This window comes from Protopterus annectens, chromosome 1.part2, assembly GCF_019279795.1.
Source record: "Protopterus annectens isolate FY-2018-M chromosome 1.part2, PAN1.0, whole genome shotgun sequence".
Lineage (NCBI taxonomy): Eukaryota > Metazoa > Chordata > Ceratodontiformes > Protopteridae > Protopterus > Protopterus annectens.
In genome coordinates, this window is record NC_056727.1 from 618,591,446 (window position 1) to 618,603,958 (window position 12,513).

Here is a 12,513-nt window from a genome sequence, read left to right on the forward strand (position 1 = left end):
GGCTAAAGCACATAGGTTCATAGGTTCATAGGTAGGTACTAGGCTATCAGCCCTGGGGCCTATACAAGCCCAGCCAAAATGGTACCCTGACTTTTGCCACCCAAGAAAATGATTTTCCTGTGCCACTGTCGAGCAGAGCCACAGAGGTGATCCCCGGGGTGAATTTCCTATTTCCCATCCAATCATCAAGATTTTTCTTGAAGAGTGCTAATGAGGAGCTTTATTTGATATAGATAGGTAGTTTATTCCAGACTGTGGGAAGTCTCTTGGACAGGAATCCATCCCTCTGGCATGTTTTGTTTATTGTGATGACAAGGTTTAGGTCCCTAGAGCGTGTAGCTCAGAGGGATTGGGATTTCTTTAAGTGCAGCATGTCCAACAGCTCTAGGTTTGACATAGCTTTGTATGTTAGGCAGAGATCACCTCTGAGTAGGCAATATGTGATGGAGTAAAGCTGGAGTTTTTTGAGACGGTCTGCGTAGGGCATCTGTTTGAGGCCGGTAATCCTCTTTGTGAGGTATTTCTGTGGCCTTTCCAGTTGTTGTAGATGTCTTGTTAGGTACATACCAAAAGGGGCATTGTACTCTATAATGGGTCTAATGAGTGATGACTAGAGGGGAACAATTACCTCTTTTTTTCTGGATGAGAAACCTTTTATGATGAGGTGTGCCACATAGAAGGATTTCCTGACTACTGTGGCGATGTGATTATCAAAGGAGAGATTACTGTCCATCTGTGTCCCAAGGTCTCTTATCACACTTTCGGTGTTAAGTATACTACCGCCTATGTTGTAGTTCATGGGTACAGAGCTTTTACCAAAGGAGATGACAATGCACTTTTTGGCATTGAGCTTGAGGCCATGGCTTTGACACCAGGCATCTGTCTCAGTGAGGCCCTTTGTAGGATGTCCACATCATTAAAAGTTTCGATTATGGCTCCTAGTTTGCAGTCATCTGTGAACTTCATTAGCCAAAGACCTTCTGTGTTAGCCTGTACTTCAGAGAAGTAGATACCAAACAGGAGAGTACCCAGGACTGAACCATGTGGTACTCCAATTGTCACTGGTCTGAAGTTGGATTTGGAGTCTGCTACTTTCACAGTGTGGGTTCTGTCAGTGAGCCAGTTGGCAACCCATCTTGTGACATAGGGATTTATATCTAGTTTAGTGAGTTTATCTATAATTCCAGAGTGGGGGATGGTGTCGAAAACCTTGGCAAGATCTAGATAGGCTGTGTTAACCACCTTACCCTTGTCTACGGCTTTGGTGACTGTTTCAAAGAAGTCTATCAGGTTTAGGAGACATGATCTGCCTTTTACAAACCCGAACTGGGTGGAATCCAGAGTTTGGAGATTATCAATGTCTTTGTTTACAAGTTCCATGATGATACATTCCATGGCCTTGCAGACCAGGCTCATCAGGCTAATGGGGCTGTAATTCCTGCGGTCTGTGGTGGCTCCCCCCTTGTGGAGTGGGATAACCGTTGCTGTGCACCATTCAGCAGGCACAAAGCCTGAGGTGAGGCTATGATTGAACATGGTACTTAGGTGGGGTGCCAGTTCATTTGGTAGTCCATGTAGAACGCAGCCTGGGATGTTGTCTGGTCCCATGGATGCTGTGTTCTTGGCTTTGGAGAGTGTGTTTTTTACCTGTGCAGTCATGATTGCAGGAACTTTGCATTCTTCTGGTATAGAGATGGGCTCTTTAGGGGGTGTGAGGGGGGTAAAGTTAGCACTGAACCTATCTGCCAGGATGTTGGCAGTATCAGTTGGGTCTGTATATTTAGTGCCATTGTGCTGTAACTCAGAGCAGGTCTGAGTGTTGCCATTGAGATTCTTGACATAGCTATAGAATGCTTTGTGGTTGTCTTTAGAATCAGTGGCAATTTTGTTTTCTTAACTAACTTTGGAGAGTTTTATCAGGGATCACAGCTTCTTACTGAGGCTGACCAGGGAGCTCCTCCACTCGTGGGATTTTACTCTCTTTTGCAAGAGTTTCTTCCTTCCATTGTACAGTTTGTTTATGGCAGTGGACCACCAGATTGGCTTCCTTTTTTTGGAGGATAGCGAGGATAGTGTCTTGGTTCTGTTTGGGATAGCATGATCCATGCACTCATGTAAGTGGTTATAAAATGCAATTGTGTAGGATTCAGTAGTCATAACTGTATTGTCCATCTGCATGGGTGTCATGAAGTTCACCACGTCTGTTTTAAGAAGCATGAAGTTGGCTTTGGAGAAATATTTTACCATGGTTTCCTTAATGGGGGGTGGAGGCAGGATGTGGATATCTAGGGTAATTAGCTTATGGTCGGATCGGACCAATCAGGCGTTGACTTCAGGTGTGGAACACCGGTCATTCATATTAGTAATGACTAGATCTAGGATATTGTTGCCCCTGGTGGGAGTATGGATAAGTTGATTCAGGGTATTGGAGTCTATGAATTCCAGAAAGCATTGAGTGAAGGAGTTGGTACATGAGTAGTTTTCCCAGTTAATGGTGGGATAGTTGAAATCGCCCATTATTAGGGTGTTTGGTTGAACCCTAATATTTTACAGTACATCAAGAAAAGAGGAGTGGAAATCCTGGGGCATGGTGGGTGATCTGTAGCAAGCTACAATTTGGATTGCAGTTTTCCCCAGAGTTAGTTGCACTTGGATAACCTCAGCTGCATTATGTTGAGCAACTAGCCTGGAGGTGTGGATATCCTTAATGAATACGGACACACCTCTTCCTTTGCTGTTCAGGTCCAGGTTACATGGCCGAAAAGTGTGGTATGAGTTATAGCCTGGTAGTGCAGGGGTGCTCTCTGGAGCCTTGTACCAGGTCTCAGTCACTGCACAGATATCAATGTTCTCCATTTTAAGGAGTGCCTCAAGTGAGTGCATTTTGAGATTTAAACTTCTAGCATTGAGTAGCATCACCCTCAGTTTTTGCTTGCCTGTTCCTGTTACGGTGGTGAATTTGTCATTTGAACCTTGCATAAAAAAGGCACTATAGGAGCGGCAAGAACCTTAGCCAGTATCCGGAATCTCAGGGGTGACAGGTGCAGGCCATCTCTGGCAAAGCATTGTGGTCTGTCGACCATGTCATCCCAGGCAGACAGATACTGGATCCCTTTAGAATGGCACCAGAAGCTTAGCCAGTTGTTGAAGTCGATCATTTTGTCCTTGTACTGCAGCATCATTCTGGGTGATGGCAGAATGCTACTCAGGGCTAGGGTCATACCTGCCTGGGCTACAAGATTGGAGAGCGCTTCCATGTCTCTTTTCATGTAGTCCAGGGAGGTACGTCTAAGGTCGTTCACGCCAACATGGACAATGACAGAGTCATATTTGTACTTGTTATGGAGTGACCTGAGTGCGTGGGTTATGTGGCGGATCCTGGCACCCAACAGGCAGCTGACAGTAACCTTCTCCTTGTTTAGCCTGGTGAGTGGGACATCAGTGTGCCTGACTATAGAGTCGCCTATGACTAGTGTGTTGGGTACATTGTTTTGCCTTATTGGCTGTTGTTGAGTGGCACACTGAATCTGCGGGCTATGTGTCATTTGGGTTGTGTTGGGGGGTGGAGGTTGCTTGCGTTTCTGTTTTGGAGGTCTCTGTTACTTGGGCAGATTATTACTGAGAGCCCCCACAAATGTTTTTGTGTTTCTATGTGTGGATGTTGGTGGTGTAGATTTAGTGAGACTATGTGATGAGTGTAGTGTGGTACAAGTGTTTACCTTCTCCTCTTGACTGTCAAGTTCAGTCTTGATTGGAGAGAGCTTTACCTCCAGTTTGGCTAGATAAGTGCATCTCTCACAGGTTGTAGTATTGGGTGGTAGGAGGAGAGGGTTGTCTGTGCACATGAGGCAATTTCTACATTGCCCCAAGATGCCCAGATTCATCAGATAGACAGGAGAGAACACTGGGAGCTGACACTTGTACATGCCTGAATAAAAAAAATATTTTCTTCTAGATAAGTGAGGAAAGTGAGTACAAGAGCTGTTTTTCTCTAAGCAAGTGAGGAAAGTAAGTACCAAAACTGTTTTCCTCTAGGTAATGAGGAAAGTCGAGTGCTGTAGTAATCAGTAGGTTATTTAGTGCTTACAAGTTCTGAACAAGTGCTGATCACGAATAAGCAAATTCAAGTGCTAAAAGTAAGAATCTGTATCTGGACTAAACTAGTTACAGGAAAGGGGGGAAACAAGTGCAAATGTGGGCTTTTAAATCAGAAAGTTGAGATAGTAAAACTGCCCAAACAGCCAATAACTACAATTTCTGGGCCTGAACCACTCCTTATGTGGTAGATAGACTACCTAGTGCTTTCCACTCTCACTGATAAGCTAGAAGGCTTCCCTCCAACACAGAAAGCTTGGGGGGGGGCTCAGTAGCTTACATACAGTCCTGGATACATCAAATCTGAATCTGGACTACACTAGTTACAGGAAAGGGTTTTTTTTCTTTTTTTTTCTTTATATATATATATATATATATATATATATATATATATATATATATATATATATACAGAAAAGTAGCTAAAACAGCAGTCAAAACAATTCAAATGCAGTGCAAGCTAGCACACTTGAGTATGTAGCAATGTTAGACCAAACAGTTTAAAAAATGCAATTAAATTAAAAATGACTAAAAACAATGCAGAAGGAGTCTATTAAGTAGACAGAGGTAAAGAGATGAGACTGGGGGGGGGGGGGTCCCAGATCAAATCTACAGTGGGGGTGGGCAACTGCAAAAATCTCCAAATTTAAACAACAACACAGGAATAGGGAGTGTGGGTATCGGAAAACCAACACCTTCAGCAGACATCTGAAAAACTATACAGTGATGCAAAAATAACAGTGCACAACTCTGAAGTTCAGCAGAGATCTGAAAAACTATACAGTGAAGCAAAAATAACAGTGCACAACTCTGAAGTCAGCCAGCAATGATATAAAATTAGTCAAACAACAATTACCAGTACACAACTCTGAAGTGCCAGAAAAATATACTCAGCTCTGTATATCTACAGATAGTTTGAAGAGCACTCTTTCAGGACACAGGAAGGCTCCAGCAATGATATGCAGACTTTGTTACTAAGAGGGTCTAACTTTATGCAAGTAATCCTTGAGATGGTCAGATAACACACAGGATGTAAAACCAGTTATACCAACTTAAGACACAGAGAAATAGGGTGGGGGGAAACACCTTCAGCAGAGATCTGAAAAACTATACAGTGAAGCAAAAATAACAGTGCACAACTCTGAAGTCAGCCAGCAATGATATAAAATTAGTCAAACAACAATTACCAGTACACAACTTTGAAGTGCCAGAAAAATATACTCAGCTCTGTATATCTCCAGATAGTTTGAAGAGCACTCTTTCAGGACACAGGAAGGCTCCAGCAATGATATGCAGACTTTTTTACTAAGAGGGTCTAACTTTATGCAAGTAATCCTTGAGATGGTCAGAAAACACACAGGATGTAAAACCAGTTATACCAACTTAAGACACAGAGAAATAGGGGAGGGGGGAAAACACCTTCAGCAGAGATCTGAAAAACTATACAGTGAAGCAAAAATAACATATTAACAATACACACACTGTCGACATTCACCATAGCTACACAGACCTCAGTACTGTACAAATGACCACAGAATGTCCTGGTAATGTCATCAAATATTATCCACACTGTACATAACATGTGTAGCATTCTGATATCTCAGTAGGTTGCTATCAGATATGATGGCACTAATGATGGTGTACAGCACATATGCACCTCTTAATGCACAACATATCTACAAAGGTTGACAGAGTTGTGGCTGGAAGCACATACACAGGGACAATATTGACGTGTTGCTGGGATAGCCTCATACATGTACTGTTGTAACAGGGTTTGTTGCAACATGTGTCCTATGAGGGATATGACTTCAGTAACTGTCACGGCTTTCACCATAAACAGACTGCAATCCTCATACTACCTTCTGTAGTTCACAGATACGTTATCTGTGGGTAACACATGACACCAAGGGCACAACCCAATCTGTAGACGGCCCTGCAGATGCAGATGCAGATTCCTCATAAACATAGAACTGACATGGCAGGTATTACAACATGAGGACAGCCATATTCACACACACAATGTTAAACCAACATTACTCCACATGTAGTATAGCAGGACTTACAGTCTGTAGTCAGGTCAGACAAATCCCCCTCTTTGTGTTACCCTGTTTCCACAGTGTATGTTGTTAGAGGTAAATCCCCAATCCATCTGAGATGCTGTTTGCCAAACAACAGATCTAGTTCCTGCCCACAGTGGATGTAAAGAGCCAACACCAACATGATGTTCCTAGATATTGGAGTGTGTTTCCATGCAATTGGCTATGGGAATGTTACCACAGCTGTTCCACATGCACTCAGCTAGAGGAGGACTGCAATTGGTGCACAGGCCATCAGCTGATCATGACCATCACTTACAAAACACAAGCTGCTGCCTAAGCAAAGCAGGTGCACATCTCCACAGCCACCAGAGAGGGTGTGAGAGGGACAGACAGAGACAAAGTATGTCAGAGAAGGTGTGGTTGAGTAAAACCTAAGCATGTTTGTGTCACACACCTACCAGTACAGAGTTTCAAACACCTGACTGACTATGCATAGCTATCACATGTGTATGCAGTTATTGCATGCCCCACATAGCTTTCATGTTGGTGAGCTATCCAGACGTATATGTGCTGGTGAGTGACATCTGCAACACTGTTGTGATACAGTAGGTGTAGCACGCGAGCCTGTCCACATGAACAGGTGTCAGCATCAACACAGCCACACTCTCTAAGAGACTCATACACATTGCCACACTTGGTAGGGTAACGAATACACTTCCTAACTAGTTACTTTGCCACTATACAGTAATGCATAGGTATCAAATAGCCCACAGGGGTTATCCTAGGGTTCTATGGTCACAGGGTATGTGATGGTATCTGGCATTAGAGAGCATGCTTCAGTATGCCAATGGGGGTGGTACTGGGTGTTAATGTGGTTGGAAGCATCATAGTCCACACACACAGACACAGGGTACCAGTACCGGCATGAATGTGTGCATTGCTTCATGGGTGTGTAGTGGGTGGCTGTGCCTGATGGCTGTACAAGGCTAGGTGAAGGGTATACCTTGGCATCAGGCCACATGAGAATGGTCTGCATTATGGCTAAGGGGTGTAGTGTTGTGAATGACCCACACAGGCGGGTATTATATTCACCATCCAGTCACCTGGGTACTATTGTGTGTGGCTAGTGCTATGCAATGCTTGCCATGTATGTGTTCTATACACCATGACATGGACGGTGTCTGGGATGTGCACATGTCCCACATTCATGTATAGTGGCATGTGGAAGTGTACCTAGCCTGTCTGGCCCATGTTGTGTACACAGAATGTTATCATCAGATGTGACAGTCCCTCCCTCATGTGGCAGGGCCAGGTAATGGACAGCAGGTTGACCTTGCACCTACATTGATAGCATGCTACAGGTATTCCTGGGTGTCAGTGGCATCTATCCATACTGGGCATGTGTGTAAGGCATGGTATGTCCTTTGTGGATCACATTTGATGGAACCACAGTTGTTGCAGGTGTCCAGTGGGAAACATACTAAAGGTGCACTGTCTGCAATTATGTGCCTATCGTACTGATGGAAAGGGTACCATGCCCTCTGTAGGCCACAGAATTCACACCATAGTTACTATCAGTCACCAATATGCAGTGTACTACACACATACTGGCTGTTGCCTTGGCATGTGTGTGTGTGTGTGTGTGTGTGTGTGTGTGTGTGTGTGTGTGTGTGTGTGTGTGTGTGTGTGTGTGTGTGTGCATGAAATGTGTTGAGAGTGTGCTCTGGGTAATACTGGGGTTGCTAACTGTGATTGCCTGGCCTTGATGTCACATGTATGGGTATGTATTTGCACCCCAGCCTTTCAGCCATTTCATAGCTGTTATCCCAATACAGTGGACATTGTGATATATACTAGGGCCACCATATAAGAGATTTGCAAAACCCACTCCCCATTGGGCCCAGGTGTCACACACTCACACCCATCTCCACACAGGATATGAGTTACAAACACACACACACACACACACACACACACACACACACACACACACACACACACACACACACACACCTGTCATGTGTGGGAGTAGAACCGTTACCTAACTAGTTTATTACACTACACAGTTATAGTACACACCACGGTGATTACTGCAGTACTCCTTACCCAAAGGTGTATATCACATTGGCTGACATCAGCAGGATTGCCAAAGTAGGGCATTTGACATGTACTGAGTGTGACTAGCGTAAAATGCATTGCTCCCTACATAGACAGTGAAACACACACAAAACATCCGCAACTGACTTATGTGGGTATAAAGCCTCTAACAGAGATCTATAACAGACTATAGCATGGAGCTGTTATAGGACACACCACGGGGATTATTGGAGAACTCCTTCCCCAAAGATGTATAACACATTGGCTGACATCAGCAGGATTGCCAAAGTATGGCATTTGAAATGTACTGAGTGTGACTAGCCTAACATGCATTGCTCCCTACACAGACATTGGAAACACACAAAACATCCACAGCCGACTTGTGTGGGTATAAAACCCCTAACAGGGGGGTCTATATCACACTACTGCACAGAGCTGTTATAGGATGCACCACAGGCATTTCTGGAGAGCTTTTTTCCCAAAGGTGTATAACACATTGGCTGACATCAGCAGGATTGCCAAAGTATAGCATTTGACATGTACGGAGTGTGACTAGCCTAACATGCATTGCTCCCTACACAGAGAGTGGAACACACACAACGCATACACAACTGACTTGTGTGGGTATAGAACTCCTAACAGAGATTTATATCACACTACAGCATGGAGCTGTTATAGGACACTCCATGGGGATAACTGGAGTGCTCTTTCCCTCAAGGTATATAACACATTAGCTGACATCAGCAGGTTGCCAAAGTACAGCATTTGAAATGTACTGAGTGTGACTAGCCTCTAATGCATAGTTCCCTACACAGACATTGAAACACACACAAAACATCCAGAACTGCCATGGGTGGGTATAAAGCCTTACTAGAGTTCTGTATCATATGACAGCAGTACTCAGTTATGGCAAGCGCTACAGAGAGTACTGAGTTGCAATCTTCCCAAAGGTGTATTTCTGGGTGGATGACATCAGCAGCATTGCCAAAGTTGAGCATTTAACTTGTAGGGAGTGTGACTACCCTAAACAGCATTGCTCCTTACACAGACAGAGTCAGACAGACACACTTGCCATGTCTGGGATTCGAACACCTACTTAACTATTTTATTACACTATAGCAATATCCAGTTACAGAATGCACTACCGAGATTACTAGGCTACAACTTTCCCAGAGGTGTATTTCAGGGTGGATGACATCAGCAGCCTTACCAAGGTTGAGCATTTAAATTTTAGGGGGTGTGCCTACCCTAAAAAGCATTGCCTTCTACACAGACAGACACACACACACCGTTGCCAAGGCTGGGGTTAGAAATCCTACTTAACTATTTTATCACACTACAGCAGTATACAGTTATGGCACACACCACAGATATTACTAGCCTATCCTTTTCCCAAAGGTGAATTTCACGGTTGAAGATATCGGCACACTTGCCAAAGTAGACCATTGGACGTTGTAGTGTCTGTGAATGGACTCAAAAACATTGGTCCCTGCACTGACAAAGACACACACACTCACTCACACACACACACACACACACACACACACACACTTGCTTTGTGTGGGAATATAACTCCTACCTAATTTACACTATAGTGGTGCGCAGTTACAGGTTGTGCTATGAAGGTTACTGGGCTTCAGCTTCCCAGATGTGTATTACTAGGTGGATGACATCAGCAGCCTTGCAAAGGTTGAGCATTTGAATTGTAGGGAGTAGCGTAAAAAGCATCACTCTCTACACAGACAGACAGACACACACACAAACACAGTTGCCATGTCTGGGAATAGTACTCCTACCTAACTAGTTTATCACACTACAGCAGTACGCAGTTACAGGACGCGTTATGGAGATTATGGGGCTGCAGATTCCCAGAGGTGTATTACTAGGTAGATGACATCGGCAGCCTTGCAAAGATTGAGCATTTGAATTGTAGGGAGTGTGACTAGCCTAAAAAACATTGTTCTCTACACAGACAGACATACACACAGTTGCCATGTCTGGGAATAGTACTCCGACCTAACTAGTTTATCACACTACAGCAGTACGCAGTTACAGGATGCACTACAGAGATTACTGAGCTACAGCTTCCCAGAGGTGTATTACTAGATGGATGACATCAGCAGCCTTGCAAAGGTTGAGACTTTGAATTGTAGGGAGTGTGAATAGCCTAAAAAGCATTGCTCTCTACACAGACAGACAGACACATACACAGTTTCCATATCTGGGAATTGAACACCTACCTAACTAGTTTATCACACTACAGCAGTGCGATGTTATGGTACACACCACGGAGATTAGTGAGGTGCAGTTCTCCCAAGGGTGTATTTCACAGTGGATGACCTCAGCAGGCTTGTCAGAGTAGGGCTATGGGGAGGGCAGAGTGTGTACATGGGCCATAACCCATTCATCTAGAGGTTGACATGCCACATGCGGGCACACACAGGGTCATATTCCACAGGTGCATGTATTCAGCTGCTAGATGACTACTTCCTTGTACAGTCATGATTCACAGCTGGCACATGCACCAATAGTCTGTAATGCTGACATATACTGGTGGCTAATATCTGCAGTGAGTGACATCTGAACCTCATGTGTTTGGGGCCCTTTGGCTGTGTGCTGGGTGGGACAGGCCTGGATGACTCCTTGTCACAGTCACCCTCTTCCATACATCTCTGTACATCTACCTTTGGCTTATTATAGTGTGTTGTCCTTACATATATGTCTGTATTCATAGGCACTGTGTGTGCAAGACATGCGTGGTGCATACTGACGATTGTCTGCACTAGCAACTGCAACTGCCAGATATGTCTGGTCCACTGGTGCTTGCAGACATGACCTTCATGTGTTTAAGTGTGTGAGCATGCCCAGTATGACTTTTCAGTATATTGTTGACTGACATTGCTTTCATTTCTCTAAGTGTGTGAGCATGCCCAGTATGGCCTTCTGTATTTAATGTGTGGATCGAGTCCAGATAGTTTGTACTGCAGTGCTGACCGACAGGTGGCATGCTATTTCTGTAGGGTATCCATCAAGCATTTGGCAGTGACTCTTCCTACATGTCTGCATAGGATGGGGGGGCTCAGCCGACTATGTCTACATTTCTACACAGGATGGGGAGGGCACAACTGACTGTTATTTCATTACTACATGGGGGGCACACCTGTCTATTTCTACATTTCTACACAGGGTTGGGGGGGCACACCTGACTGTTATTACATTACTATGTAGGATGTGGAGAGCACACGTGACACTTGTAAACATTTGCTATGACTGTACTGGTATGTCAGGTACTCCATTTCAGTCTGCATTGCTAACTATCATGCTGACTAGAGGCATACCGATGTACTACAGATCATGACTTTAGTTGCCTACATATTATTGTCTGACTTCCTACCTTTCAGAACTAACATCCCACTGCCTGCACTGCTGTGGTCTGTCTGTGTAGGCATGGGGAGGGGTTACCCATAGCCATCATTTAGGGGCCATGGCACAGGCTCTGTTTGGGTTTATTTACACCTGTCCTGCTGGCTGAGACTGTTGTTGGGTATGTGAAAGGTCCTGACTGGCATGTGTGGGTCATATGGACACACATGTCACTCAGCACATTTCCTGCAGTGGGTTTTGACACCCTGTGTAGTACTGTCTATTATGGTGACTCCAGTATGTGTAACAGATGTCATGGTGCCACTATGGGTGTCTACTGTCTGCTGCCATAACATTCAGCCACCCAATTCCCTTGCATGCTCACATCCATACCATAGCTACAGGTAATGACACATTCTACTCCATTTGGCAATTGGTAGGTTGATTGACTTACCTTGAGGGTGTGCCAGACTTGTGGATGGTGCTGGAGGTCTGCCTATGTCAGATGCACATAGTACACTTCCTATACATGGTTGAGCACTGGTAGTGTCATGTTTGGCATCCCTTTTACTGTATGCATGAGTCAGAGAGAGGTGTAATTCCCTGGGTCACTACAGTGTCGGTGCATGTGCTATGTGCTGCCTCTTTGCAGCAGCCTCGGCATAGTGGGCATGCCTCCATCTGCCTACTGGGGCAGGCTCAGGTTGTTCCTCTTCTGAGTCACTCTGTGCCTGTGCAGGCCATGACATTGGTGGGGGGCTGTGTGGCCCTGCCCCATGCTGTTCCTGCTGCAGTTGTTTCTGCAGGAACATATTGTGTAGCATAGCACATACCATAATGATTTGGGTACATGTAGCTGGTGAATACTGCAAGGCTCCACTGGATGTGTCCAGACACCAGAACTGTGACCTGAGCATCC